The sequence below is a fragment of the Prionailurus bengalensis genome, chromosome C2 (assembly GCF_016509475.1).
Source record: "Prionailurus bengalensis isolate Pbe53 chromosome C2, Fcat_Pben_1.1_paternal_pri, whole genome shotgun sequence".
Lineage (NCBI taxonomy): Eukaryota > Metazoa > Chordata > Mammalia > Carnivora > Felidae > Prionailurus > Prionailurus bengalensis.
Genome location: NC_057350.1, coordinates 112,800,298 through 112,828,124, shown reverse-complemented (window position 1 = coordinate 112,828,124; position 27,827 = coordinate 112,800,298). Strand labels below are relative to the sequence as shown.

The following is a 27,827-nucleotide window of genomic DNA, read 5'->3' as shown; positions in this document are numbered from 1 at the left end:
AAAATGAAAGACATGAAAATTACCATGTTATTGCCTTTCTTTATCAAGATATCCTTTCATAAAATAGTGCCCAGTTTTTGCTTAAAAGAGAATATTGTCTTGCATCAGAGATGTTATTCTTAAGTTGCTTTCATGCAAAATATGATGCAATGTTAATGCATGCTATAAACTAGTACATGTTTAAATATACATTGCAAATATACGCGTATCACATGTAGAAAGAGCTAACAGTATGTTGATTAACTGCTAAGGCTTACAATAACCTAGTTTATTCCTAATGCTGATGATAACCTAGAAGCACCACTAATGTCTAAATTGTGGTCTCGAAAAACCATGTCCCACTAAAAGGAAACAAAATCCTTTCAAGAAAAGGGCTAAGGTCAGGTCTGGAATAGGAAATATAACAAAAGGAGCCTGGGCCACCTAGTTGTGAGAGAATGCAAGGATTTTATCAAAGAACTTTGGGATCCTCTCAAAAAGCTACAGTAGCAATGACTGGAGCATTAAAAAAGAACAATGATTACAATACATTAAAACAGAAGGTAAATTTAACCCTACAAATCAATAAGAAGTTGACATTTACCCAATAAACAAATGTCTGGAATGAATGAACAGGCAATTTACAAAACAGGAAATATAAAAGGGGATACAAACATTAAAATATGTTCAATCGCCATAGTAATCGGGGAAAAACAAATTAAAACTATGAAGATACCATTATTTATTTTATTTTTTTTGCCCATCAGATTGGCAAATCTTCAGAAGTTTGATTATATCGAGTAGTGGCAATAGAGCGGAAAAACAGGAAGTATTGGAAGTTCAAAATGGTAAAGCTTTTTTTGACTGGGCAATTTGGCATAACAATTAACATTTCAAATGTGTACACCCTCTGGCCCAACAACACTACTTTCCTATACTTACCTTAAAGAAAGACTTGCACAAACTTAAAAAAAAAATTATTTATTTTTGAAAGACTGAGAAAGAGAAAGAGAGAGTGCAGAGGAGGGGCAGAGGATATGAGGCAGAATCTGCATGGACAGCAGATCATCTGATGCAGGGCTCGAACCCATGAGCCATGAGATCATAACTTGAGCCAGAGTCAAATGCTTAACCAACTGAGCCACCCAGGTGCCCCAAACTTACACATACTTTCAAAGAGTCATCTATAATGCTGTTGACTGGCTACACTGTTTTAATTGTGAAGAAGTTATACAAATTTTATCCATCGGGGAATTAGATATATGTGAATCAATTCAAAAGAAGAACTTGGCGATATCTTCAAGCTATACTGGTAAGTTAAAAAAAATCACAGTGAAAGTATAGTGTGATGTTTTATATATATATATATATATATATATATATATATATATATATATATTTAAAACCCCATGAGGTACATGGGTGGATCAATTGGTTGAGCATCCAACTCTTGATTTCTGCTCAGGTCATGATCCCAGGGTTGTGGGATCAAGCCCAGCATCTGCCTCTGTGCTGAGCATGGGGCCTACTTAAGATTCTCTCTTCTCTCTCTCTCTCTCTCTCTCTCTCTCTCTCTTTCTCTTGTTCGCCCCTTTGCCCTTGCTTGCTTTCTCTCTCTCTCTAAAATAAAATAAAAAAATTAAAACCATTGTTAAAAAACCCACAGAATTATTCATTCAATGTGTCATATATATGTAAGGAGAATCACAATAGGGAGAGATAGGATTAATTTTTGCTTTATCTGTATTTTTACACTATAAACACAACAAAGTAAGTATTTTTATTTTATAATTTTTGAAAGTTAGGTAAATAATTTTTCAATAATCCTCCAAAGTGGTTGTTTATGGCCCCATTTTACAGAGAAGGAAACAAGACTTAGAAATAATAGCTGGGGCACCTGGGTGGCTCAGTTGGTTAAGCATCTAACTCTTGGTTTTGGCTCACATTCATGATCTTGCAGTTTGTGGGTTCTAGCCCCGCATCAGGCTCTGTGCTGACAGCATGGAGCCTGCTTGGGATTCTCTGTCTCCTTCCCTCTCTGTTGTTCCCCAACTTGGGCTCTCTCTCTCTCGTTCTCTCTTGCTCTTTCTCTCTCAAAAATAAATAAATAAGAACTTAATAAAAGAAATAATAGCTGACTTGTCCAAGACTAAACAATAGAAATAAAAATTAATTCAGGTTCATCTTAGACCTTCTATGCAGATGCTTTTCTCTAGATCATAAGCCCAAATGATCTTGTATTTTGTACTGGTCAAAACTTTCCTAGGGAGATACCTAGGTTGGAAACGGATATGGGAGCTATAAGTATTTGCCAATTGATGCCATGGAAGTATACTGGAGAGAGTGTCAATAAGAAGAGGACCAGGCCCAGAACAGAATCCTGAGAAGCAGAAATATTTAATGGATGAACATAGTTAAGGCACCCTCTAGCAAAGTCAAAGGAGAAATTGTTACACAATCAGAAGGAGAGAGTGAGGAACTCGAGCACAGAGAGCACTTCTATAAGAAGGAAGTGGTCAACAGTGGCATATGCTGCAAGGAAGTCAAGTAAGGGGGCTATGAAGTATCATTTGGATTTGGTAACATCCAAATGACCAAGGTCATTTGATGACTTTGGCAAGAAAGTCTTGGTGAATAGGAGAAGCAGAAACCAGAATGCAGGGAGATGAAGCATGAGGAAGACAGAAGAATTTCAGAGTATGCCACGTCTTCAAAAATTTACACATAGAATCATGATATGGTCGAGCAATAAAGAACACTTACATCCAGCAATTTCTATTTATGGGGTCTATACCCAAAAGAATAACCCCGAAGAACTGAGATATTTGTATATCCATGTTCATAGCAGGATTATTCACAAGAGCCAAAAGGTGTATACAAACACAGATGCCCACTGAAGGATGAATAAATAAATAAGAGGTGATGTATACATATAATGGAATATTATTCAGCCTTGAGAAGGAAGAAAATTCACACACATGCTACAACCTGGGTCCACCTAAGTGAGATAAGCCAGCCACAAGTACCAATGTCCTAGATTCCACTTATATGAGGTATCTAGAGAAGTCAAATTTGTAGAGACAGAAAGTAGAATGGTGGCTTCCAGGGACTGGTTGGGGGTTGGGAGAGAAGAGGAATGGGAAGTTATTGTTTAATAACAGTAGAGTTATTGTATAGAGTTTCAGTTTGGGAGGATGAAAAGATCTAGAGATGGATAGTGGTGACGCTCATACAATAATGTCATATAGTTAATGCCTCTGGACGATACACATGAAAATGATAAAAATTGTCAGGGCTCCTGGGTGGCTCGGTCAGATGAGCATCCGATGCTTGATTTTGGTTCAGGCCATGATCCCAGGGTCATGAGATTGAGCCCTTGTTGCTGAGCCCTGTTGGGCTCGAGCAGAGAACCTATTTGGGATTCTGTCTCTCCCTCTATCCCTCCCTTCCATTTGTGCTCTCTCTCTCTCTCTAAAATAAAATTTTAAAAAAGATAAAAATTGTCTATTTTATGTATATTCTACCATACGCATACACAAACACAATATACACGAGTATACGTGCGTGCGTGCATGCTTGCGTACACACACACACACACACACACCAGGACTTCAAGGAAGTCAATGACAACTTTTTCAAATGGGAAAGTGATAGGGAGGGGTAGTCAGAGGAGAGCTGTTTAAGATGGACCCTTGAAGCATAATTAGAGAAACAGAAATCCACATCCACCATCCAGGTAAAAGGAACACAAATACTGGGCAAGGACATTAAAATCATCTGCGGACATCAGCACTACGCTTCAATAGCGAGCCTGGGTCTTTGTTGGGCAGATGGGCCTCATGGTTTATAACAGAACTCAAGTACGATCATATTGAACAGTTTTCAAAACACATAGAATCTAAGCAATATTAATCACATGAGTAACTTTTTCTTCAAGGATTTTCTTATAAGTATCTCACTAAAGAATTCAAATCAAATTTTATATTGATGACACTCTGGCGTTTTGCTGCTGCTGTGGTGCCAGCTTTGTTAATATTGTTTGTTGTTTTATTTTTACTTCCTGCAAATTCACATCAAGCAGGAGTTTAGGTGAAATGGAAAAACGTTTCCATTTTTAATCATCCCCTAATTGCTCTTTACTGCCCTTTCGAAACTATGGTTAATTAAAAAGCAGAGTGTGATACCCCGAGAGCATGATAGTTTCCAAAGTCCAGAAAGTGGTTCTTGCAGTGTGTGGAGGTTTGACAATTTACAGTTATTCTTGCAATCCGCCAGCCGCTTCCTCTTCCCTTCCCCAACAGCAAGGGAGGGTGGGAGGGGCTGCCACATACAAATTGCAGCTATTCATTTGCTTCCATTATTCAGTAACCTGCGAGAAGAATGTGTATGAGTATTTCGTTCTATTTGAAGTTGACGGTAGTATTGGCCTTGATCAACTGTTTTTGTGTCCTTTTTCTACCGTTGTCCCTACTACCCCGTAAATATTTTCAATCAGCGTTCCAACCTGTTAGAAACTTAACCAGTGATGTTCAGCATTTCAGGACCAGCACCTGCTTTTTATTCTTGTGGCCGAACTTTAGACAGACCATAGCTTATGGATAAGCAACAGTTTCAGTTTTGCAATTCTTTATCTGTATGTAACAGGCAGCTATTCATGAGAAAGGAAGTTTAAGGCCTGTAGGTAAAAAACCACTACCCAGATTCCAGGAAAAAAGTCCGTTTACTGAAGTTTTTTTTTTTTTTTCTTTCTTTCTTTCTTTGTACAATATGTCTGCACTCAGATTAGCATTTAGGTCATACTCTGAAGAGTTTAAATTAATTAGCCTTATAAAAGCAAGTTAATTCCTCATGTATCAGCTTGACAGTTTTTGTCTGCATAGAGCAGAATTTTGTTTTTCTATGATTATCTTTTGGCCGCAGAGGAGATGTTTCCTTATGTAAATGAGCATTACATAATCAAGTATAGATTTCAATAGCTTAACTTTTCAAAAACTTGCTCACACATATACATTTGTGTATATGTTAATTATATATGAATACACACACAAATTATAATCTGTTACCATGATTCCAAATGTGACGTTTGTGAATAACTCCATTCTCCATAGAATGTTTAAAGCAAAATGACTCTGGTGTTTCACAACTTCCTCTTTTGGTAGACTGTCCTTTTGCAGAAAGAAAAAAAAAATTGACTAAAAAGAGCTAAGCAGAGAGTCAGAGCCCTTTCAGATGGTGGTTAACTCAACTATTTAAGGAGCTTAACAAGCAACTGAAAATAACGCAGCGGTAAGAAGAAAGTGTTAACTTGCTATTTTTTATTTTTATTATTTGGATTGCTGTTTATGGAATAACAATTTAAATGTTGGCTGCATTATAAAATAGGTTAGCTTAATCTGACAATTCTTACGGAAATAGTCCATATTTTAAATGAAAAACTTTAGTAAATTTACAGCTTCAACCGCACATTCAATCTTTTAAAAAGCTGGAAGATTTTGAAGTTCTTATTGATCTCCAAATTATTTTAACTGAAAAGTAAAAAGAAATTATTTATTTTCATAATTTTGTACACAATTTAGTGCCAAAAGAAATTTCATACTAATGTAAATTTTGAGAACTTTTTCTTCCCTTAGCTCTAGTAAATTCCTAACATTTGTAAGTTATCCTAGTTACATTTGTTCATTTTGCATAGTATTAGTTGGACATTTTCCAGGGTAAAGATATTTTTGCATTTGTTTCTACCCACTGTGAAAATATAGAGAATTATTTAAAATGTGACATTTCAGTCTTTCATATCATCACATTATGATGATATTTAAATACTTAGGAAAAAAGCAATTCGTACTGTAGATAGTAGTATTTAAAAAAGTAAATGAGTAAATCAAATTTTAGACATTTATGTTTGTCTTAAGATTAATTCCCAGTTATAATGCTTAAAAATGGAGTAAGAACTAAAAGTCAGACCCTTTGAATTCATAATTGCAGATCAAAATAAGCTGAAACTAATTTCATTAGGAAATTCTAAAGTAATCTAAATCCAACAGAATTTTTTTATTTGTGCCAAGCCAGAGTAATATATATGCATATTAACTATTTAATATAATTACATTTATCACGCAGCGATTTGTAAATCTTTTGTAAGCAAATAATATATTTGAATGCTTACTTAATTTGGTTTGCTTTCTTAATTAGAGTAATCAGGTGGCTTCTGAAAAAGAAAGTACACATTGTTCCATAAATTAATGGATTTAATTTTAATCAATTTGGGTGAACAATGCTGTCACACTGGTTCTATTACATTACCTAGAAAATAGGGTGTTTTAGTCCTAGATTATGGAGAGTAGGTTTAGAATTTGTTCCATGACAAAATTATATATGCCAAAAAAAAAGAAAGAAAAAGAAAAATGAGTGCTACCTGGTTGAGTTTCCATGAGCTATGTGGATTGTTAAAGGAGAAGGTCTTGTCATTATTGGGAGAACAGCAAGATGCATTGCATAGGCTTTTTATTTCACATGGTGTCATAAGAAAAAGCATTAAGAGTCCACCCCCCAAACCCACATTTTTAAAGTGAAGCTGATATAATATTGTAAGTAATTTATTACATAAATTTTTACTTTTCAACTACAGACATAAATTGTACTGTGTTTCGTTAAGATTACATTCATATGACACACTGAGACATAAATCTTCACTGAATCATAAAAGTTGAAGCTGGATGACTGCTGTATAGCGCTGCAAAAATTTGTATCTGTCTTAATAAGACGTGGTTGTCTGTATGATGTGTGCGTGTTCTTGCCGGGTGTCTGTCAGACTGCTGCCATCCAGGGTTGATCCAACGAATCTCACAGCTTTGTTGGGTGTCTGTCCCCTCCTTCAGAGTGGGAACTTTCTAAAGCCGCCCACCTGGGCAAGAGAATGACCTATTTCTAGAGGGCTCTATCCCACCTCACTAATATGTTACCTTTCAAATAATAATTTCGCTTTGAAACAATAAGGCTATTTGTTCTTAACATAGATGACCGGACTCCCAAAAGAACTTTTGAAACATTGATGTCCTTGTTTGGTTAGTTTTCCTTTTTTTTTTTTTTTGTTTTGTTTTTTGTTTTTTGTTTCTTGGTTTTTTGGCCATTGTCTCATTTGCAAAAGTAAAGATGAGAGCTTTTTGCTGGAAAGATTATAGTTTGAGGGCAGATTCAGAGGGATGGCGTGTTTTGGATTCAGAAACAAAAATCCTCTAAATCTGGATAATATGGCTTTTTCAGCCTTTTTAAAAGCAAACTGTGTCCACTTACATCCATTGATTTTCTGTTTATTTTTACTGGATGGGACTTCCAAATAAGTGCCACATGTAGCATATTCATATTTCTTCTATTAATGAAAAGATGTGTTATATGGGAAAATTATTGTGTTCACAAAAATATGTGCTTTGGAAGTACATATGATTGTAAGAGGGAATATGCATCTCATTTCCACACAAGAAAGAATCTCTGCAAATATAAAGAATACAGGCAAATTCTTTTATATTTCTGAGTATTTCCTTTAAAAAAGAAGCATTATATGAGGTCTAATTTATACATCTGCATTCTAGAAAATAAAAACACTGTTTAATGCTTAAATCTTTAGAGCGTAAATTATGTGTTGTTTGAGAATTACTATTACATTGCCAATGCTTCCCTAACATCACTGATATTTTTATTATGTTATATGAACTAGAATTAGGCATTTAGATTTGATGTCTTCTAAATACTTTCCAGCTTTGTCTTTTCATCATTCTACATGTGTGCAAAATGGGCTTCCATTCTCCAGTGTTGCTATGGGAAACAATACATTTGTATTTTTAAATGCAAATTTAAAGAAAAATAGCATTAAAACCATTAATTCATAATGGAACCATGGACAGTGAAGCAGAAATGAAGTTAGATTACTGTTCTTACTCCATGAACTAGTATAAAATGTCCCAGCTCATTTTTATAGAAATTAATTGTAAGTTCTCAGTTTTTTCCACATTTAGTGGTTATCACAGTCTAAAAATTCTTTTCACTTTGGAAACAAACAAATAGTAATATGATCTTGAAAAAAATCACCACAGTTCTGATTCTGGAAAAAAATAAATTAGCAGCGTTTTTCTTTAAGCATACCTCAGTTCAATTTGTTTTCACTTTGCATAAGAAAAAAAATTGAAGCAGAATGCTTTATGCTCTTCCTGTGTTGGTGAACAGATCTGAATTAGAGGAGAGGCAGGAACATCGTCTAGGCAATTAGGCTGCCTTCTGAGTAAAAATCATATATCTAACGCCATTGGAGTTTTTAAATGCTCACTAGAAATGCTTATTATACTTCGTTTACTTAATTTTTGTATTGAGAAATAATTTCAAGCTCAAAAGAATTGTAAAAATAGAGTTGTATAGTGGACACCTATATACCTTTACCCAGGTTTGCCTAATCTTAATATTTCTCTAGTTGCTTCATAATTTGCTCTCATTCTTTCTCTCTCCATATCTTTCTGTCTCCATTTTTTCTTTCCTGAACCACTTGAGGGTAAGTTATAAAAAACATGACCCTTAACTTCAGCTTGTAATTACTAAATATAGAGGTAGTCTCTTATGTAATGGTCGCAATATCCATTTCATAAATTTACATTGATACCATACTTTTATCTATTATTGGCCCATATTACAATTTGCTATTTATCTAATAATGTCCTTTATAATTTTCCCCCTCCAGTAAAGCATCCAGTTTAGAGTCATGTGTTACATTTATATGCAATGTCTCTTTAGCCTCCCTTAATCTGGAACATTTCCACATCATTTCTTTGTCTTTTATAAAATTAAAACCTTAAAGTCTACCCACCAACTATTTTTTATTTTTTTAACATTTATTCATTTTTGAGAGACAGAGCATGAGCGGGGATGGGGCAGAGACAGGGAGACACAGAATCTGAAACAGGCTCCAGGCTCTGAGCTGTCAGCACAGAGCCCAACACGGGGCTCGAACTCACAAACTGCGAGATCCTGACCTGAGCGGAAGTCGGACGCTCAACCGACTGAGCCACCCAGGCACCCCTCTTTTTTGCTTTTTAACCGTGTTGCTCATTTTGTATTTGTCTGACGTTTCCTCACGATTAGATTGTGGTTTTGCAGTGTTTGCTAGAATACTGCACAGGTGATGATACCTAGGGTCGCAGGATGCTCATCTATCCCCCAATGGTATTGTTAATTTTGGTTGCGATGTCAAAGTGTTGCCTAATTTCTCCACATTGTAATGACAACTCCTCATGAAAAATTTCCTCTTGGGTTAATATTAATTGATGTTCTCATCTGATGCAGTCTTGACTGTAATGCATTACAGTTATAAAATCATGATTTTCCAGCTCCAACAATCCCGGCACGTTTCAGTCAGCCTTTTGTATTCTAATGTAAGCAAAATCTCCCCCTCTCTCCTGTATTAAATTACTAATTTGTATATCTGTTCCTGATATTAACTCAGGAAATTTTATCTTTCCAATGGTTTATAATTCCTTACTGCCTTAATTGTTATGGTGCTCAAATTGTCCACATCTGACCAATGAAGACTCTTTATTCTGGCTTCTATGTCCCTGTGGCCAGCTTCCCTCGTATTAGTACGCACTTTCTTACTTTCTGGCATAAAAAGATGTTCTAGGTTAATCTGGTACCTAGCACATCCCAACCCTGGAATCATTCACTTCTCATTTCTTTTAATGGAAAATGGTCTAAAAGGCCAAATCTGGGTTAGGTATTCTCACTGCCACTGGAGTGCTTTTCTTTTTTGACCCTTCCAGCAAAAATATATTAATGCAAATACACACATACAGACACAAACATACAAGTATGCATACAAAAATGCATATGCATGCATTCATAAAAATTTATATCCATACACATATGTTTTGGACATCCTGCATTCACCTGCTATTTCCAATTCCAATCCGTTCCCAGAAGGTTCTTTTTTGCCCTCACCTATGCCATGTTTGTGTGTCCCTTCTTCCACAGTGTGAGCCCTGGATCTGAACATCAACGTGTTTACTCATTTACTCAATTCTATAAAGCATCTAAGAGGCACCTGGGTGACTCAGTCGGTTAAGCTTCCCACTTTGGCTCAGGTCATGATATCTTGGCTCGTGAGTTCAAGCCCCACATCGGGCTCTGTGCTGACAGCTCAGAGACTGGAGCCTGCTTTGAATTCTGGGTCTCCCTCTCTCTCTGCCCCTTCCCCGCTCATGCTCTGTCTCTCTCTCTCTTTCAAAAATAAATAGAAAATTGTTAAATAATTTAAGAATTAATTTACCCAAATCACTACAATAAACCCACTAAAAAGAATTCAGGGTTTGTGGGCACCTTCTCCCTCCACACACTCATTCCCCACCAAACACTGTGTTTATTAGTTACTTGGATGAATTCCTTTCTTCCTTGCTTCCCTCTTCCCTCCATCCCTCACATGTTTTCTTTCTTTCCATTTCAGGTTATCATAGTATTCATCTGAAATACAATTAGATTGATTTGTTTCTGTTTGTTTCCAGTTTTAGAATTTTTTACCTTTGCATTCTTATTGGTTTAATTTTATTTTTTACTTGATTGACTTTTAATTGTTTTTCCTAGCCATGGAGATTAAGTGCTTCTTGCCCAAGCCATTTCTGTTAAACAAACCTGATAGTCCTATTTCAAATGTTATGATACAACTCAGAAATACCTGTGTGAGTTATTGGTTAAACTTTTAGCTTTATATTTCAATTCTGTTTAATCTGCATTTAGTCTGAAGCTAATTATCTGTCACGTATTCCAAAAAGTGGTAATTTTCACAAAGAAAGTAAGTACCAGTGGTCTTTGGTCAACCTTATGAATTTATTATTCCAGAATGGATTTTTAAAATTAAATGTGCATATAGCATCACACTTACAGAAAAATAGGCAAGGAAAGAAGCAACCATGAATTTGTATAGTCATAAGCACTGGAAAAATTCTCACCCTCTTCTATGAGTGATTCTAGAACATTCCTGTCCCTTGTACTCTCCCATATTCTCCTCATAATGATGGACACGTCCTGATATTTGTGGTAGGAAGAGAGAGTTGGTGAGTGCCAAGACTTATTTTCAATTTCCATTCTGTCACTTACTGCCTGTGAATCTTGGATGGTTACTTCTCTCTCCAGATATCTAACCCCATAACTTTAAATTAAAAAAAAAAGTTATACCTCCTTAAATTTTGCCAGCTTATGAACTCATACCTCAAAGTGATTATTAAACCTCAGATGTTAATAGGCATCTATATTGAAGTTAACACGTTCAAAATAAAGCCCCTCATTGCCCACCCTTCTCTCTGCTCCATGCCAGTCTTATTTGGTTAGTAAATGACATGATCTTACACCCAGTTATCCAGGTCAAAAGTGTCACTAGTTTCTTTCTGTCCTTCACCTGCATCCTACTTATCAGCAAGCCTACTTATCAGTTCTGTTTCCAAAATATATCCCAACATTGACCAGGCTCGCCCCTTACACCATTTTGAGCACAGTGAAAGACACTATCATCTCTGTTCTGGACGTTTCTCTCTTTTTCTACTCTCTCTGTCAAGACAGAGAGCTTGCACAAGTGGTGGAGGGGCAGCGGGAGAGGGAGATAGAGAGAATCTCAAGCAGGCTCCGTGTCCAGGGTAGAGCCCAACGCGGGGCTCGATTGCACAAGTGTGAGATCTTTTTCTACTCTCGCATCCCTACCAGCATGACCTTTTAAAATAGAAGTCAAATCCTGTGACTCCCTGCTCAAAATTCTTCAATGGATTCCTATTTTAATTATGAAAAAAAATCCAAATTCCTCACTATTGCTTATATGTATTATCCTCTACTTACATCTCCTCCCTCACATCCTTCCTCTTATCCCGTCATTCACGATGCTCTGGCTCCACTCCTTATTTTGTTTCTGGAGCTTCCTAAACTCATTCATGACTCAGGGGCTTTGCACATGCTCTTCCCTCTCTTGGCATGTTCTTCCCACACATTACTGTGCACAACTCTTCCTTCTTTAGATGTTCAGATGATCGTCCTAAAGGATGTCTTCCATGACCAACTAAATATTTTATTATACTGTCCCTAACCCAGTCACTGTGTCCTTTTACCCCCTTTTAATTTTCTTGATAGCACTTAATACCACACAAAACCTTTGTTTCTTTGTTTAATTATTTATTCCCGGTTCCTGCCACTGACAGGTAAGTTCCATGAGGGTAGGGTTTGGTCTGTTTTGTTCATATTATATCCTTGGTGTCTAGAAGAATCCCTGGAACATATTAGGTCTTCAAATGATGATTAAGCAAAAGGCCTCAACAGTTTTGAACCTTAGATACCAATAAAACAAGCATGATAAAAATAACCGCTATCTCCCAAGGTCATGTGGAGGAGGCCATGATTACGGTAGTGTTCTAAACTGCCATCCAATTGTCAGGTGGGATACTTCTGTTAGCACTGAGTGAAAGGAACTGAAACAAAAGAAGTGGTCCCTGGGGACAACAAATAGACCGAGAAGTTCTCTTTTTTGTGTGCACTGGCTCTCTTCCATGGAGCTAAAAAGAGACTGGTTCACAGTGGGTGCCACTAATCTCTTAGAATCCTGGGGGCAGTCACTCTGCATTGCCGCCCCACTGCCTTTGCACTGGTTCTGCCTCTGCCCTCACCCCCAGGGAACACATGTGCCCGCCCTTCCTTGCCAGCTAGGGTTCATCGCTTCCCTCAAGCCAGATGGAAGACCAATCTCCTTCCAGAATTCTTTCCTGATTCACCATCTGCCTGTGCTGGCCTCATGGCTATGCATATAGTTCACATATTGTTGTGTAATTATTTGCTGGTTCTATTTTTTGATCTTGGAGTGGATTTTAAAGGCTATTTTAGGAATATTGTTTGGAGTTGCTTTGTGTGTGTATCCAACATATCAAGTTTAAGGTTATAAACCTATGACTTGGTTCTTGAGATTATTAGGTCCTAAATAATGATGATGATGGTGGTGGTGGTGATGATGATGATAATGTTAATAATAATAGCTTGACTATTATAGTTTTTAGTACTCGTTTTTAGCACCATTGCGTATCATTTTTAGTACTAGGTTTTAGTACCCTTTTAAAAATGCCATTGTATTTAATACCATTGTGCTTCACAGGATTAACTAACGAATTTAATACCCTCACCGACTTTGTGAAATAAGTACCCCTAGTACTATTTTACAGATTTAAGGGGGGAAAAAAGACAGGTTCAGAGAGAGTTTGATAATGGTCACAAAATTGGTCCCGGTGTGTCTGTCTCCACAATGGATCTTTACCATGTTCACATACTGCCCTGGTATTTATACTGAGCCACTTTTTTTTTTTTTCTATTCTATGGTCCTCCCAGAGGAGGGATGTGGTGACCCTGCCTTTGTGGTTCTTCTCAAGAAGTGGGTTATGCGAAGAGACAATTTTAATTCTTGTGAGAGGCCTCTGTTTCCATTTTGAAGTGAATTTATTCGTGTATTCATCTATCAAGCATTATGCATGAAGCACTCATCTAGATGCTAGGAAAACAGTGATGACCAAGCCCAAATTTCTACCTGAAGGAGCTGAGGTTCAGTCCAGTGGGAGGCAAGACAATGACTAAGCCGGTAAATAAGTAAATGTTTACGAAGGGAATTTCAATGATGCTAGATAGCAGCATGAAGGCCATTCAACAAAGTAAAAGGATAGACAGGCAGAGAAGCAAAGTTCCTCTACCTAGCTGGCCTTCCAGGTGGCCTCTCCGAAAGAGACCTATTTAAGCTGAGACCTGAATGATGGGGACTTTGAGAGTGCCATGCAGAGGACCCTGGGAAGAGTGCTGGGCGAGCGCAGAGGAGGCAGGAATGAGTTTGGCATATCTGAGAAGCAGAAAGGAGGAGTCCAGGTCCCATGGGGGTAGTGAGAGATGATACTAAGAAGCTGGGGCTGAAAAAGGGCCAGGTTCCTTAGGTTGTAGGCCAAGGCAAGGAGTTGTACACTGCGAGCAAATATTTGCAGACATGCACGTGTGTGAACTTGGGAAATGAGTGCAACGGGTGACCCATTCACTCTCTGTGTTTAACATAGGCCAAGAAAAACTTTTGCTTGAAGAGAAGCAGGGATTACTACATAGGGCAAAAGCTTTCTTAGGTGATAAGTTATTATATTTAGATAAATTTCAATGAGCTGAGTTTGTCTTCAGAGGTTAACTACATTTTCTTGCCTTCTCATTTTTATAATTGGTATGGGTTTGGTGAAAGTGAAAGGGCTTAAATATCATTTAAATGTGGCAATTTCAGATTTTTCAGTAAAATTGCTATGGAATAACTGACCTTCGCCATGGCCATTGAAAACAGGTACCCTGATGTCTGGTAATGGGGTCACCAGGCACGTTAGTTTCCACATGGATAGAAGCAGAAAAGACTAGAGAGAAGGCTGTTTTCTAGTCTCTAAAGACAACAGATGTTCTCCTATTTATTCTTCTCAAATCCCAGCATCAGTGATGATAGGGACCCTTACAACATCAACCAATTCCTATTATAAGTAGTGGTTACTTACTCTGCATTTTCAGAATAATTATAAATTTCCTCTGATTTATTTTTATTATCCCGAGAGATCTAAATCATCCAATATTACCTTTTAAATCCCAGAATTAGATGGATACAACTTTTGCAGGGGGGGTTGGGTGGTTGAATATGATTTGGGAAAGGAATATAGAATATCTTACTAAAAAGGACTTCTCCTCCTCCTCTTCCTCCTCCTCCTCCCTCTCACCCTCCCCCTCCTTTTCCTTCTCCTTCTTCGTATTAGTATTAGTATTGTTTAAACAGACCTAATATTTATTAGGGACAAGAACAAATGGCCTCCCCACATACTTAAGAAGTTAATGACAACTAGTATGGCTGTTTGGGTTAAGAGATGACAATGAAAAAAATCTACCCGTGGCATTGGACTGGGTGTGGCTAGAAGGATGACAATGGGTGGGGTAGAGAGGAACACAGTCATAATTTCCCCAAGGCAGGCAGACATGATATTGTAGGAGCCACAAGCTGACTTATGAGTGTTCCTGTCAATGCCCAAAGAGAAAACTATTTTGTTGGTGGTATTGGGAAGTATGGAGGAGCACAGGTGACTTGTGTGCTATTTAAGCCATGCAGTCCATTGAGTCATGTAAATATGTGGGTATGATGACTCACCGTATTGTTGGATTATTGCAAAGTGTGAGATGGTGTGTGGTTTCCAACTGCACGCGTGTGTAAATGCATGAATATCTGCAGTGTGTGAATATTTAGGGAACACCCCTGAAACATGAAGCCACTTCCTGACCTGCTGCCCATAGGTGAACAGATTAGTTAAGAAGCAAATATATTGAAGTATGAGAGTACCAGGCTTTTTACAATAATAATAGTACACATTTATTGACATGAACTAGATGCAGAAGGGGAGCGTAGAAGAGCATGTGGGTTTGGGGCATGATTCCAGAATTGGATGCTAAAGATGCCTTCTCCAGAACCAGGAGGCCTCTCCTCCTGCCTTATTTGGCTTTGTTCCTCTGGTTGGTGACCCATCACATTGGAAAAGAATCTCTTTCAAAAGTGTAAATGTTCCTCTTTCTGTGGGTGATGTCATCATTCCTGTGGCCCAAACCTTTGTTACTAAATAGTACTTAGCAACACAAAATCATTATGTTCTCCGCTTAAAGTTCTGAGGGTGTCTGTTCTGATGAAATTGAGAGATACATTTTTTCAGCAAGGAAAGAGTAAAAGCTGAAAAAGAGGGAAGCTACGCCTGGAACAATCTCTTGACTTGTGTCACTTAAATGAAGCAAGTAGACAACTAAATTTTTATCCCGTGGCAACAGCTCTGACTGCATAAAAAAAAAAAAAATCACATATGGTTCCAAAGGATGTGGTTTCCATGCAACTGTGCATTATGTACTCTTTTTTAAAGTGGAAGATGCCTTTTACTTGGCTTGGCTTGTCCTTCCCATGTTGTCTTTTTTTTTTTTTTCTTGTAAAGTGGGTGGGGAAAGTTGGACAAAAGAAAGCTGTGCTCTGGTCAATTAAAAGTGATGTTTGAAAAGTGCCTGTTTATCACTCCAGGGAACATCTTGGATTCCCTTTTGATTACATCCTACCTGTCCATTCAAAAAACTGTAAGAGGATTTGTCTTTTATCTTATAAACAATAGCTGTACATTTCTTAAACTTGTAATTTGATTTTAATCCTTATATCTTGAAGAAATCTGCCGTTTAACATGAGCTTATTTTTAAAATAGCCTATGTTTTTTGGGGGCGCCTGGGTGGCTCAGTCCATTAAGTGTCTGACTTTGGCTCAGATCATGATCTCATGGTGAGTGAGTTTGAGCCCTGCATTAGGCTCTGTAATGACAGCTTACAGCCTGGAGCCTGCTTTGGATTCTGTGTCTCCCTCTCTCTCTGCCCCTCTCCTGTTCATGGTCTCTCTTTCTCTCAAAAATAAAAAACAACCCCCCCACACACAATTTAAAATAATATAAAATATTATTATTAATATTAAATATCCCATTTAAAATAATAATAATAGCTGTGACCTCTGTTAGGTCAATTCCCATGAAATCATTATCACAATTCTATGAGGGAGATAATTTAAGTTAGTGGGAGACTAGGAGTTGAAGAGATTGATTAGAAATTTGTGCCTAATGACAGACTCCAGAGACTATCTTTATTTCATAGGAGCCAAGGCATGCATGGGCAGAACAACAGCCTTTGAAGTAACACCCCTTATTTTTTAACCTAATTCTTCTAAAAAGAGAGGCGCGTACATAGGCCACTGTACAAGTCGGGGTGGGGGAGAGTTGGCTATGTTCTTTCCAAGAGCAGCCAACAATAACGGGCAGAGGACAAGGTTGTAGCAGGCATGACTCTTGCCATTGGAAGCTGGCCCATGTGTCATATTTGGCACAGGAATACCTATTGCCAATAACACCAAAGGAGACAGTGTTTTACCCCTAGTCACCTGGTAATTTAGTCATAAATGAAATAGATTTAGTTCAGCAGGCTTCTTGCATCACAGTAAGGAAACTATCCAGACTTGTACCAAGTGTCATCCATGCCCTCCTTTTTCTTAATAATTAATTTTGGCTATCTCAAACAAGTTGGATATTTGGTGCCAGATGTGCCCTTTTCCACAAGTTCAAGCCTAATATAACAAAGTTAACACCTCCCAAGGCTCACATAGAGCTCGTGGTATTTAGGGAACCTGACCAGCTATTTACAGTTTCTTCTATGACAGACCTACCAGAATACCGTAAGAAGAAACAGACTTCAAAGTCCTCAAAGAGGATAAAAACTGTTCTGGCTACGTCTATAATTTAGAGTATCTTCAGAGAAGAATGACTTCAAGAAAAGAGAGGCCCAGAGTGGCCAGCCTCTTTAAACAGTTAACTTGTTCTTTATTTAATTGTGAAGACTAAGTGACAGGTAGGAAAGAGCTTTTGTAGGAACGTGGGAGTCTTGAAGCTATAGAAGGAAGTTACACTGTGCATGGGAGTAGCATGTGGGTAGGAGTTACAGACTACTGCTCTATTGCTAGTCTAGAATAATCATGCATAAACATCTTTACAATGGCTCCCTAACAGAATTAATAAACTCCTATTAAAGGCACTTGATACGTTATTTTGTGAAAGCGCATGCTACCTATTATATTCAGGAACGGAAAAAAATAATAATTTTGCATCCAGGAACAAAGATTTAAAAAGATCCTTTAACTCTGACAAAACAAAAGATAATACATTTGGATTTTCATATATTAATTCCAAAGCTGACATCCTCTACTCTCTGAAAGTATGAGAGAGAAGCTGGCTTTGTCTTGGAGATGTCATAACCTTAACAGGTTAAACCCAGGAAACGGACAATAAACACCAAAGAACAGCCAGGGTGGCATAGTAATGATCAGTCACAGATTTCTCCAAACCTTGCCCTTGGGGGGCTGTGTGGTAGACATCCTGCATCTTAACAGAAAAAGGGTCACTATTTCATGCAACTAGTAATAGAATTCTGTCTTGCAAATTAAAAGGCACTGAAGACAATCAGTTTAAGTACTGTGGTGGTTCTCACATGGCTGTAATTTTAGACATTTGAATTGCATGAAAAAAGAAAGAGATCATAAAGGTAATGATAATTGCCTACCTTTTGAGTTAGGTTCACCTGTTCACACTCTCATTCCCTTACGCTACACTTTGTGCATTTATGTTATTTACTTAACTGATTATATTTACTATTGCATAGCTATATCCTGCTGGACTGCATGTTTCAAAGGGTTTGAGGTCTAGTTTTGCTCCTTCTATAGCCTCAGATTCTAGGAAAGGCTGGAATTATGCTAGGTGCTCAATGACTGTTTGTGAACTGGGTAGGAAAGTTGACAGCAAAAAGACAGAGTGAAAATGCAGCAGTTACTGGTGAGCTGATGACCTACGGTCAGAAAAGTTTGAAAAGGGAAAAGAACGTTCAACATTGTCTAAAAATACATCAGTACTGGGAAGGCTCAATGGGATCAGGTCCTGTCAGTAGTTCCTCATTGCTAAGGCTGTGGCAGAAATACGGGCGTTCAGAGCCACCTAGGTGTGGCCATTGGGACCAATGGCACATTCACAAACATCATAAATTAGGACTTCTAATGTTATCTGCAAATGAGAAATGTCCTATTAATGTATTTGTATTTATGATTTAACCATGTTATTTTGTTGAATGAACTCATAAAATAGATAAGAATTTGTAAAACTTTTTATTTTCGAGAAAGTTATACATACAGATACACCTATATACACATATATGTATATATGCACACTTTTATGTGATATGCACACACACATACATATTCCATAGTCTAATATTAATAAATCCGAAAGGAAGTGGCCTAGGACACTTTTGATCTCTCAGTGGCCCTAATGTCATTCTCAAGGGGCGCTCGTGATCACAGTTTCTTAGGAAGAGACAGGATATGGAACTTTAGGCAAACAGCAACCTAAGCATTATAGAACATGTAGGGTTATGTTCTGTGTGGACTTGACTATATCTCGTTTGTTTTTAAGCACACGGACAACCACTGATGCTTACCTGGTATAAGGTGAAACATATTTAGTTTGCGTGAGAAGCACCGTGTCCCATCAGGTACATGGCAAAGCTGTACAAGCTCTCGACAACCAGTCCTGATGCCCACGTATCTAGATGCCTATGTGCACCAGTTTGCCCAAAGCTAACTATTTGAAACAGAGTCTCCTGCAGAGAACACTGTTTCTTTTGTGCCAAATAGACCTTATTCACCAAAGGAAGAAAATGGAGCAGGTCAATGAATTGCCACTGATTCTGGATAATTTCATTTCCTAAACTCTAGCTCAGTGGGAGGAAACCTTGGCTGCACATTGGAATCATCTGAGGAACTTAAAAAAAAAAGTACTGATGCTTGTGTGCCACTCCCAGAAATTCTGATTTGATTGGTCTGGATTGTACTCTGTGGATCCAAAGTGAAGCCAAACTCAGGAACCACTTCCCTACTTTCAGTCTTCCCATTTCTAGGACGGGCTTATAAATGGCACCTCATTTGCCTCTTAGGAGAGGGCAGAGAGACATTATGTGTGATTAGAGTCCCTAACGTTCCTGAATTTACTAGTTTCCTTTCTTCCTTTATTTCAGGAGGGGAAATAGAGAGGGAAGGATATAATGGTGGGTGGGCGGTGGGCAGTTTAGAGGGTGAGAAGGAGCCCTCTGAGCTCTGCCAGTTAGCGGTTCATTAGGGTTAACAGGCTATCTTTTGTCAAAGCAATCACTTTTGAAGGATTACGCCTCAGTCTCACCTTAGTGTGAATGACTTTAATCAGATAATCTCCTATCACCTAGCTGAGGATCCCCTATTGAAGGCCTGGGGGGAAGCAAGGAGAGAGTTGCAAGGCCAGCCTGGGACTCAAGGAGGACAAGGTGAGCAAGCCTGCTGTCTGGGAACTAGACTCCACCTTGGTAAGCTAATAGCAGCAAAAAAATGAAGAAAAACAAACTTTTTTTAAAAAAAAAACTTGTAATTAATTCATTTACAGAGAGAGAGAGAGAGAGAGAGAGAGAGAAGGGGCAGAGAGAGACGGAGAGAGAGAGAATCCCAAGCAAGCTCTACATTGTCAGCACAGAGCCCAATGCTGGGCTTGAACTCAGAAACTGTGAGGTCATGACCTGAGCTAAAATTGAGAGTTGGACACTCAACCAACTGAGTCACCCAGTAACAAACAAACAAACAAACAAACTTTCATTGCCAGGGCAACGATTTGTTATGAGAGTTTATACGATCAAGTTGCTTGTCTGTCTTACGGCCCTTTATGTCTTTTCTAGCTTTTTAAATTTTTTAATGTTTATTTACTTTTGAGAGGGAGAGAGACAGACCACAAGTGGCGGAGGGGCAGAGAGAGAGGGAGACACAGAATCCGAAGCAGGCTCCAGGCTGAGCTGTCAGCACAGAGCCCTACGTGGGGCTTGAACTCATGAACCGTGAGATCATGCCCTGAGCCGAAGTCGGATGCTTAACCGACAGAGCCACCCAGGCGCCCTATGGTTATTTTTATTTTTGAGAGAGACAGAGCTTGAACAGGGATAGAGACAGAGGGGGACACACAATCCGAAGCAGGCTCCAGGCTGAGCTGTCAGCACAGAGCCCAATTCAAGGCTTGAACCCACAAACCATGAGATCATGACCTGAGCCAAAGTCAGACACTTAAGCGACTGAGCCACCCAGGCGCCCCTATGTCTTTTCTTTCTTTCTGCCATGAAGCCCTTACCATGTGCCAGGTAATTTTACCATTTGCCAGCTGCTTGGGAGTCTGTGAGGAGCGAGGCCTGGCGCAGCCCTGTCGTCCTTACCATCTGCCTGGCACATGGTGAGAAGGGTTTGTTGGATTTAATTGAACTGTTTCATTGGCTACACTTTTTTCCAAGAGTGTGAGCTTTTTTCCCACATCTGCCTCCCCCCACCCCACCCCAACCAGCTAGACTAGGCTGTGAATACCTTGAAGAAATCTTAATAATCTCTGTATCCCCAGTGCCAAGCAAACTCTTGGCATATGATCAGTGCCCAATAAATATTTGTTAAATGAACTAAGGAGCAATAGCCAGCATACTGATGCCTACATTAGGATATTAGAATTAATGTAAGACTACTGCTCTGTTTCCACACTACTGGACAAGGCAAAGAGGGGAAAAGGAGAAAAATAATATGAATCCCCCATCATTCATTAATGTGACAAAAGTTGTTCTTTTTCAAAAATCCCTTAGGACATCTCTTGAGAAATGGTCTGAAGGTAATTTCAGGAAAGACAGGTAAGAAGGAATAAACGGAGTGGATAAGATCCAGAGAGAACTCTCATAGGAGTCCAAAGAAAGGAGTCCAAAATAAAATGCGTAGATAGATAGACATTTAGGAAAGGAAAAATCAACCTTGCTATTGGCATTTTCAGAAATTTGTTTGCATTTAGGAATAGATAAAGCAATGGGCATATTTTCAGGTGCTTTTATTATACGTAGAAATGTTGGGATTGCAGTATAAAAATAGTTACACTAGAACATTTATAAGACTTATTAGGCACTATTTTTAAAAGATTACAAGAGGACTCTGGGCTAAGCTGCAACACACAATTTTATGAGATGGTAGAAAGCATTTCATAATATTACATGTAATTATATCCTATAAACATATATGAGTAATATATCCACTCTGACTTTCTGGCTACCTGTTTCATATTTATTTTGTAACTGCTTTGTTTATTAAAAGACCACTGTTGTATATTTCCTTTTCCTTAGTGACAATTCTCATTAGAAGACAGGTGTATGTCCCAGGTAGAATGTTTAGAAATGTATTAATTTTAGACACATTAATTCAGGATCTGGGATATAGATTGTGAGACACTACACTGTGGGGCAGGAGTCTTAACCCTCATTAGCTGTGAGGTTTTGGTCAAAGGCAATTCTCCAGTCCCCATTACCTCATGTGATAAATGAAGATTAAAATGTATGACATGAGAGATGTCATTTGTTTTATAAAGTTATACTATGAGATTAGGTGGGAGAGAAGATGGAACACAAAGTTGCATATATAGTATAGTATCAATGTAAAAAATGTGTTGAGAGAAGCCTGAAAGGAAATAAACTGCAGTATTACAGTGACTCTCTCTGGGAATTGGAATCGCTGCTGATTTTTATAAAAATATTCTATTTTCAGTACTTTTGAGTTTTCTATACTGTGTTGACTTTTAATTTTTTTATTTTATTTTTGGGAGAGAGAGAGTGTGTGTGTGAGCGGGAGGGGGCGGGGTGGCGGGAGGAGGGGCAGAGAGAGAGGGAGACACAGAATCCTAAGCGGACTCCAGGCTCCGAGCTGTCATCACAGAGCCTGATGTGGGGCTTGAACCCACGAGCTGGGAGATCATGACCTGAGCTGAAGTCAGAGGCTTAACCGACTGAGCCACCCAGGTGCCCCTATACTGTGTTGACTTTAAGCAAAAGCATGTGCGTGCATGCACACACACACCCATCCACTATAAATCTTACTTCCCTGGGGGCATGGATGTGGTCATCTTAGAGATTCTTTTTAGCTCTGAGATGTAAGATTCTAATGTTTACTGTATCTCACTTCCGCTGGCCCTCAGCCATTCGCTGTCCCTGTGGTACACTTCCTGCCCCTTGTTCTGGGATTAGACCATTAGCCTCCACATAGCAGTCAGGACAGTACTTCAGTTCTTTCTGTGAAAAGCAAACTTGGATCATGCATCATCCCACCTCTAATACAACGGAACACTTCAATAGTCGTCACTGACCACAAGCATCATGGCTGTAGTTATACATTTTGAGTGTGATTAATTTGATTGGGATTCATTGTTCTCACTTGACTGTAAGTTCCTTGAAGTTGGGTACCCCATTCATTTTTATTCACTGTTGGTTTTCTAGCCTTTGTGTGAACCTGGAATTCAAGACTCTAGACCTGCAGTTTCCACCCCTTTGAATGGTCTTTCGAGATGTTCTGCCCCTCCTTGAGGTCTCTGCCCATCTCTGACCACCTCAAACCTTGACCACGCTGTTTAACATGCACCCCCATCCCATTAATCTGCTTTCTCTTACTTCATGGCACTTATCTCCATCTGAAATTGCTTCCTATGCTTATCTGTTTCTTTCTATTTATTCTTTACTTGTTTAGTGCCTGGTTTCCCATAGCAGGCTCTAAATTCCTTGAGGATAGTAACTGAGCTGTGCTAATTTCTCTAACTGTATTGCCCAGAACAGGACTTAGCATGGTGGGTGCTCAATCAACATATGTGAAAGGAACAGAACGATTATGTGAAAAGTGTTTTCTGATAGAAAAAAGGAAGGAAGAATGGAAAAAAATGGGAAGAAGAAGAAAAAAAGGAAAAAAATAGAGGTTGAAAATTGTACTGAAATCTAGGGTGGCCCTTCTTTCCATTGAACGTGGGGAAACATGATGTCTATATTAGATATTGTTATGGCCCCAGTGTTTTTAAGAAAAACAATGACAATAAATGGTCTGAGAGAGTCAGAAGACACTGATGCCAGTTCTGCTCTGTCATGGGGCCAATTTACTTCTACAATGTTCTCTGGTCTAACAAAGGAACAGGGCCAGACCGTCTCTAACGCTCGATTCCCAACTCAAATTCTGTGGCTTTAAACTTTTAATTCTGAAATGTATTTGTTTTATACTGCCCTATTGCCAGATGCCAAAATAATTATATTGAAGATTTAGATTCAACTTTTAGGTAAAATAGCTTAATTGAGACATGTCCAAATCAAATTAACATTTTAAACCCAACTTTAGTCTTTATAAACATTTTAAGACAAATATGTTGATTTTATATAATATTTTCACACCTGTGTGATTTACACATTAAGTGGCATATGTATTATATATACAATGTGTTGTATTACATAACATACTATATATACATAACATGTAATAGAATATGTTATATTTAAATACTGGGTATAATTTATAAAACTTACTTGGCAAGTAAAATATAAAAGGTCCCTGAAGGTAAACTAAAGTCATATAACTCTATCAGTATATTTATTCAGATACTTGAACAAATTTGAATCCACACTATAGAAGAGTGCCTCCCTCCTCCACTGTGAAATTTAATAGAGATACATTTAATGTATCTGCTTAAAATGGATTCTCCATACAAAAATGTTTCCAACTCTTCACTGCCTTCCAGAAGCTTCTTCTCTCAACCATATGTATTTAAACATGAGCTAGAAAGCAAAGATCTGCATCTGGGTCTCAGTTTTTTTTTTTTTTTTTTTTTTTTTTTTTTGCGCCAATCATCATAGCCTCAGTTTTGACAGTATCTTGCAATGTATTATTTTTATCCTGGTATAATAAAAACAGTATTCCTAGATCAGTGATTCAAGACCTTTTCATATTTCAATTTTTTAAAAAAAACATACCTTTTTGGGGTATTTTCACTGAGTTTTTGTTTTGTTTTGTTTTGTTTGGCCAGGAAAGGCAAATCACATTTGGGAGGCTATGAGAACTTACTGAGCTATAAATGTGTATGTAGGACAAGGAAGATACAATTCATACACATGCTCACACATTTACACAGGTGCTTCACAGACTCCCATCTGAGTGAAAAAGATAAATGCTACCATTTCGTTTATCTGCATTATTGGTGAACCTGGTAGTTGATATTATCTCTAAAAACCATATTGCTTAACTGCGTTTCTATTGGGATTCATTGGTATAATTAAGACTTGAATGGTTTGAAATATTTCAGAAACCGGCAGTGAACATTCTTTCCTTTATCTAAAATGGTAGTTCTGTTTCATCTGAAATTGTTTTCTATAATTTTCCTCTCCACCCACAAATGACCTTCTTTTTATACTTATGGATCTACTCACTCATGAACCCGTGAACTGTCAGTACACTTCACAGAAGCATAGGAAACCATACTGCTAAAGCTCTCCTGGAACTGAGGGACTATCATTGGTATTCTAAATGGGAAACTATTTACTTTTTATTACTAATGATTTTTTAATAATTTCCACAATTTAAAATGTGGTTAGAATGCTACTGGTAGTTGAAAGCTAGCAACATGATTTAATATTTTTAACATGTGATCTGGTTCTTGTTACAGTGCTTCAAAATTTTCAATATCATTACTCATGTTATAATATCATCTGTAATAATACATTAAGCAAAGTCACTGGCAACGAAGTTTTATATCACAATTTATTTTGACACATTTTTGAGTCCTAGATTGACCATTATTTTATATGAGTTTTGTTAGCCATCCCTTTTTCCTTCATCTAACGTCAAATAACATTTTTTTCTCTTCTCAGTCATTTACGAGGATGTTTATTTTACCGTTTCTAACATTCAAGGGTCTTTCTTGTATTTCTTTGTATTCTGTTCGGTGGAGCAGAAAATCTGTCTCAGTTTCAATTTCTCTTTTGTTCCCAGAACTTCCCCCCTTCTCCGGTGCCGAAGTGGAAAAATAATTTCCCTTCTTGCACCACACACAGGTCCAAAGTCCTGTTTTTCACCATGTTGCTCCAAACAGCAAATTTTCTAACCCACAAGAAAAGAGAGCACCAGAGTGCTAACTTGGAAGTCTACAAGGGTCTGAGAACAATTGAAAATAAATTCCCACAATGGGGATTAGTCCTTAGCGGTCCACTGGACATCCTGAGGTGTGTGTGGAAGCCAGCTAGGGCACCAACCTGTTAGCAGACGCATAGGTGGCCCAGCTCAGAAGTCATGGGTTCGTTGTCATGGAGAATGAAAGGCAAATTGAAGACATTAAAAGGCAAGTAGCAAACAATCCAGTAGGCTAAGCCAGGGATTTGGGAGTCTCCCAAGGTTCCTCCCTTCCTCATTCCCTGCGTGAGTCATTTTTCCAGTCTGTCCACACCCATTCACCCTTCTTCTATGGGCCGCCACCCCGCACTCCCATTCACCCTCAAGCTGCTGCCACAGGATCTTTCTGAAATACAAATCCAAACTCTACCTACCTATCCCCTTGCTGTATAAACTCTTCCATTTCATCATGATTTTCAGAGTAGAGACTCCTGGGCTTAACACAGACCTGCTTTTGGCTCATCTCCTGCCACTCCCCTACACTTACCCTTCCTTCACCTCTAACAGGAAGGCTGATAGGCCCGTTGTATTGACCATGCTCTTTTCTTCACTCGTCCAGCCCCAACTCCCTTTCCATCTCGCTAATTCCTATATACCTTTCAAGGCACCTGTTCAAAATAACTCCTCCAGGAAGCCTTCCCTAACCTTCCTCACGCCCCCTTGGGCTTGCCTACACCATCTTAGCATTCACCCCTCAGGCAGAGTTAATTGGTTTGTCTCTTTCCTAGTAGAAGTATCATCCTTGACTGTGTAGGGACTGTGTTATCCATTCTTGTAGCTCTGGCATAGCAGGCATTCGATGTAGTTGTTGCAGTGAATGCCGAATTAGAAGGAAGGAAGTCCTCACAGCTACTAATTGGCAGATAGAGAATGCCCATTCCTGTCCTCTGAGAAAGTGTCAGTGTCCTCTTCGTCTACTTCAACTGTGTGTGTGCTTGGGTACTTTTTAATGATTAACACTGATAAGTGGGGCCATCTAATTAATTAACTAACTAGTTAATTAATTAATTAATTAATTTGTATGGAAGGGAGCAGTGCACAGTATTAACTCAGTGATTTGTGGATCTAGTCAAGGGTCAGAACTCAAGTCTGTTATTAGTGCCTCTGGACTTATTTCTGAACCTTAGCACCTTTCATGATCTTTTTCCTTCTCCTCCAGAAGCCAGCCGCACCCTCTTTCACACAACTTAATAATTAAGTTGTAGGAAGAACACTGCACCTTACCTACCATTTCATTCCAGATTGTGTCCAAAACATGGAACCAATGGTTTAAATTAGATTCATTATTGAACAAGTTATCAAAATTCCTTAAATCCAAAGGAAATTCTGCCCCCAAATCTCCAAAACATTATCACATCACATTAACCCCAAATTCTTTCCATTCAAAGGGAAGCCAAGTTACATCTTACAACACCCAATGAATTATGATTCGGGGCTGTGGTTTCTTTTGCTCCAACAATAATATGACTTATGTGCCTTAGAATATTCCAGTATTTCAGAAAATGACATTTTATTTTTAAAGAAGGGGCTGTGCTTTTCTATAAATCATGTAATGCGGAGTTGGGAAGAAAGGGTTTTACATTCCAAATATTATTTACAAGCTAGACGGGAAGCTGGAACAGGAGTTTTTGTGCTTGTGTGACAATCAGTTTTACTAAGGAACTGCAAAACTGCGCACACGCCGTTACTTGAGGCAGACACACACTGGCAGCCTTGCAGATGTTTTTCCCGCCTGTGAGCCATCCAGGTTCAAAAACTGTGTGGTGCATTTTAAGGCGGCAGCCCCATCCGATCCTTACCGTTTCATGCCGATCGGATTCTCACCTTCAACCTAACCTTGCCGGCTTCCTTATAAAAGACCCATCCACGGGCCTCTTTAAAAAAAAAAAAAAAAAAAAAAGAACCTATTTGTCCGCCCGGCTGGTCAGAAGGAGCAGAAAGTAGTAGGGGTGCGTCCCGTTTGCACTATAGCTCGGCTGCAATAATGTTGAACGTGTAAGATGGAACATACCACCGGTTGGCTGCGGGGATGCACCTCGCCAGCGCCGGCTGCGGTTTCCTTTTGCTCGGTGCGCCGACCCGCCAGCGGCCACGACCACCCCTTGCGGACTTTGTTCGGTTGAGGGGCGCCAGGGCGGCCCGGGGAAGGGCGGGAGGGCGGCGGAAAGTTGAAGAGCGTTTTTTC

The 27,827-nt window shown here is 38.6% G+C and overlaps 1 protein-coding gene across 2 annotated transcripts in view; it reads left to right on the top strand.

The window, feature by feature from the left end:
- The first annotated feature begins 5,156 nt into the window (after window positions 1–5,156).
- The window catches only part of MBNL1 (muscleblind like splicing regulator 1), a 205,081-nt gene continuing 182,410 nt past the window's right edge, over window positions 5,157–27,827 (top strand). The window contains exon 1 of one of the 2 annotated variants that reach the window (XM_043595087.1): window positions 5,157–5,265. The gene's annotated coding sequence lies outside the window, so the exon portion shown is untranslated. The remainder of the gene's footprint in view (window positions 5,266–27,827) is intronic. The other variant, XM_043595105.1, reaches the window with a different exon arrangement.